General features: G+C 38.4%; 1 long non-coding RNA gene across 1 annotated transcript; it reads right to left on the reverse strand.

Moving 5' to 3' along the window:
- Nucleotides 1-251: 251 nt before the first annotated feature.
- Nucleotides 252-1,858, reverse strand: LOC105027042. Its single transcript, XR_829247.3, has 3 exons — nt 1,522-1,858; nt 1,258-1,357; nt 252-1,022 (listed from the first exon to the last, which is right to left on the reverse strand). It is a non-coding gene; the product is annotated as an uncharacterized LOC105027042 (long non-coding RNA).
- Between the last annotated feature and the right edge of the window lie 2,828 nt (nt 1,859-4,686).

Raw genomic sequence — 4,686 nt, forward strand, 5'->3', positions numbered from 1 at the left:
GTTACTTTATTAGTAACTTTCAGCAGCTGCCAACAACACCCACACCGCCTCAACATAAAAATGACAACCTGTTTTGCCAACACTACCTTTATTGGAAGTGCATTTTTAACAGTAACGTCAACAATATATCTCCTGACATTTTAATTAGAACTTAAAAACAATTTCCTGAAAAAGAAATATGTTTTTATAAAAAATAACAAATACTTGTTTTTTTATAAAAGATTAAATAAAGACAGTCTTTCTTGACTTCACTTAGCATAAATACTTGTTTTTCTAAAATATAAAATAAAGACAGTCTTTCTTGACCTGACATATTTAACTGTTAATATTGTAATCAAAATTCTTTATAAATGTAACTATTACATGTTTTATGAACATTAAACCTGTTGTTCACAGCATTAGAGCAGCAAAGAGTGGTTTTACAAAACAAAACATGTGTATAACACCACATGTAGGCTGATATCATGTCTACTTTTGTTATTTTGGCCTAATCTTATGTTGTAATCACATATTATGAATGAAACAGTGGAGTGGGGCGAGTAAACCAGTGGTTGTACCTCATTAACAGAAGCTTCTCAAACCTCTTGTCAGAAAGTCTATTTCTTCGAGGCGTGAGCACCAAATCTCCCAGACTGAAAAGCCGCTCCACAGGAGCACTTGATGGGGTTGGAGTGTTATACTTCAAGAAAATGTTCTTTATGTTTGAAAACGTATGCAGAATCTGAAGGTCATCATTAGCTGACCTCAAGTAGTCCATGACTTCATTTTCTGCAGAGTAGGTCTCCTCTGGCTCTGCCTCAGCCTCAAAAGTGAAAAAGTCCATCTCACCTTGGCTGTCAGATGTGGTGGGCACACTGGCAGGGCTTTGTGCTGCAGGAGCAGTTGTGAGGCAGCACTCTGTTGTCAGAAGCTCTTTTACTCGCTCCCTCCTACCTGCATCTCAGCCATTGGAGTTTGAATTTTGGACCACTGACAGCTGCGAGAAGGGCATTGTTGTCGTCCAGCACACTGGCAAAACGAGTCTGGATATAATTGAAATGTTTATGCCAAAAAGGCCTACTATTTATGATGTCATTGAATTATTTGCAAACCATGCCTAATGTAAGATGAATATTACGAATTTAATTTACTTACTGACATTTGTATTTGTTTTAATCTTCTTTTGAAATTATAATGAATATTCGGTACCATGTTGATGAATAGAGGGATGCAAGAAATGTTTACTAGCTTAGAACATGGACCTGCACTATGGCATACCTGCACTTCTGTTGTTAGCAATCCAAATATACGCGGTACTTCACACAAAGTCGACCTCATTCAGCGTGGCCTTCAGATTTCTCTCCATCACTGCATACTCCTCCATGTAAGAAGAAAATGCTGTTCTGTGAGGCAGCTCGGCATTGACAGTATAGGGATCTTGTTTATTATGGCACGAAACGAGGGCTAGTCAACCGTGTTTAAGGGCAGCATTTCCTCTACAACATACTGCCCGACCAACCTCTTTAACTCTTCCCCACTTACTGGTTTTGCACCGAAGTCCAGCTTTTGTTGTTTGAGTGGTGGGGGACCTCCATCTATCTGTTTCGCACCACCTGGTGGGACTTGTTCAGTAAGTTTGACTGTGCCATGCTGCGACTCCAAATGTTTCTTCAAATTTGACGTTGTGTTTTTGTAGCTAGATAGCACTTTGTTGCAACCAGCACAGAGCGCACAACGAACCTTAATATTGTCATCCTTAGCTGACACAAACTCAAAATAATGACTGTACTTCCAGCTAGAAAACGCGCATCTCTCTCCTCCCTCCATTATGGGGTACGTTTGTGTTGCTGCGTGGTACATGAACTGTCCTCATGCTGAAAACGTGACTTGTCGCGTGACTTCACTCCCCGAGACGCAAGAGTAAAGCATATATATTTTTACTAAGGAAAATGACAAAAATAGTAACGCACAGTGACTTGGATAAGTAACTTTAACCTGATTACTGGTTTGGTAATACTAACGCGTTAGATTACTCGTTACTGGAAAAAGTGGTCAGATTAGAGTGAACTTTGACATAGACTTTTATGGAAACTTGTCTGAATAGGGCGTATGACTTCACAACCCCTTTTCTGATGATACATCACGTCACTGACTGGACACAGACAACTGAGTGTGTGAGTACCAGCAACATGTTCAAGTAGGATTTCTACAACTACAGTGGTTGAATCTGTTCCAAATCCTCCTGACCACTCACATGGCAGAACGATGCAGGGGTCAGATCACTTGGCTTCACGCTCCATTTCTAAATGAACCATCGACAGCCAGATGAGAGGAGAGTCCTGAAGGACTCCACATACTACAGGTCAGAGTACCAAGGGCCAGTTAACTGGACACCGTTCTGGTGTTAATCTTGAATTAGTGAAGTGTTGGAAACTCACTACTCCACTACACACCTACACTGACTTGTTAGGACAACCAGGCAATTTGCTGGGTCCACATCACACTGACTGCAGTTACTGATATTGGAACTTTCATCACTGATGCAAGACAAAGAAAACTGAAGAAAAGAACTAAAGGACACTTGAATGGAAACTAACTTATTTCCAAATGAAGGTTTGTTTCTTGCAAGACAGGTGGGAAACTCTGTACGATGACAATCCCAATAGTGGACGTTGACATATTTGTGAGGACGCTTAATGATCTACATTATGACGGCTAACATGGTATGTTTGGACAGGGAATTGTGCCCTATTATAGGTGGTCCCTGTCAAAGGTAGATGTTTTCCCTATGTAAAGGTAGAATCTTTCACAGGTACAACACAATATGCATAAGTCTTTTGTATGATATTGACGCATGGATCATGATACAGATAATGGGGGGTTTGATTGTTCAGTGGACTTTGGGGGAATGTTTCATCATGATGTCATGTTTTTCGTCTGATTTTCTGCTGAACATCGTTAACACTAATAGTAGCCTGTTGATGTCAAAATGTTTCTCGACCCATATAATCTGAGGTGGGGACGAGATTTATGACTGTCATACTTTGAGTTACGTGTCGGAGTGTGGTGTGTAAATTGTCTTGTTTACATTCATTTTCATTTGAGGAAAAATAAGACCTGATTGGTCAGATACTCCTTTTGTTGTTTTGTCTTAGTCATTTGTAACATAAGTGTATTGGCCTTTTCTTTTCAGTAGGAATTGAATTGTACTTGTAATGTTTTATCAAACATGTAATGTTTTTCTTTAAATGTTTGATAGGGGGGAGTGTGGAATCTGAGCATTAACAATTACAATGTGAATGTACCTTTCATTGGTAGTGAATGTGCCATGATGATGAGAACAACAGAAACTGAAATCTGTTTAGATTATCTCTCTGTAGGTTGCGCTCTGATAACCCCAGGAATGTTCACATTGACCATTTAGCATGGGGGTTACTGTCTTGGAAACCTGATCTTTGCTAGGTAGACACACCCTTCAATGTATATATCATCTTGTAACCCACATTACAGTGAGAAGAGATTGAGTGAGATGAGATTGAGGTTGTGTAAGGAAGACCAGGTCCGTAACCTCATGAACAAGACTTTCTAATGCTTTCTAATTGAATTACTCTCTCCCTTGACAAACGGGTATGCAATAATTATTACAACCACTATACGAAATGGCAGATTTCTAACACATATTAGAGGTGAGATGTTGCACCAGGTTTTTTTTAGCATTAGACAACTTTTCCAGTCTTTTGTTGCCACTGTCCTAGCTTTTTGTTGCTGGCATCAAATTCAAAGTGGGCACATCATTTTCAAGAAACAATAACATTTCTCAGTTTCAACATTTGATATTTTGTCTTTGTACTATTTTCTATTGAATATAGGGTTTTTATGATTTGCACAACATTGCATTCTGTTTTTCTTTACATTTAACATAGCATTTTTTGGGGGGGGAAAGGGGCTGTAATAAAAGAAATACAATTAATTATAAAAAATATTTAAATATTTATGTATAAATTATGAAGAGGCAGATAGCCTTGGTATATATGCTTTAGGTTGCTGACCCTTGAAATAGACCCATGACTGGTCAGCTAAGGAAGGGGCTTGGCTTTAGACCACCCTATAAGCCAGTCAGTGCTGGACATAGAGCAATGTTTCCATTATTTATTTTACCTGGAGGATGTTTAGGAGTTCATCAGTAGTCAAAACAAAAAACAAACAAAAATATAAACTAACTTGCTTAAGCATTGCCTGTGAATATTACAAAAACAAGAATGGCTTCTGAATGTTACAAGAAATCCTTGCATGCAAACTTTCTTAATACTGAAAAATTATGCTTCTTTTCATTGAAGAAGAAGAGCAAGCCACTGGCAAAGTTTATACAGTGTAATTTTATACAAATGGCCAGTAGGTGTCACAAAATACATCAGCTTTAAATGTATGGTTTAACAATTACAATGGACAAACCAGGAACTAAACGAAAGTATTGGGACAATTCTATAACGGGTGGTTTTAGTTAGGTGTGTTTTGTCACATAATGTGTGCAAGCATTAAAGAGCTGTCAATACCTATTTTTAGATCTAGGCTTTGGATTTCCCTTTGCAGTGTCTGTCAATGTGAGGACCAAAGATTGATCAATGAAACACAAGGATGGCATCATGAGGCTGAACAATTTGAATAGGTATTATCATAGTTGTGACAAAAACACCAGTTTGGAACATC

The sequence above is a fragment of the Esox lucius genome, chromosome 6, assembly GCF_011004845.1.
Source record: "Esox lucius isolate fEsoLuc1 chromosome 6, fEsoLuc1.pri, whole genome shotgun sequence".
Lineage (NCBI taxonomy): Eukaryota > Metazoa > Chordata > Actinopteri > Esociformes > Esocidae > Esox > Esox lucius.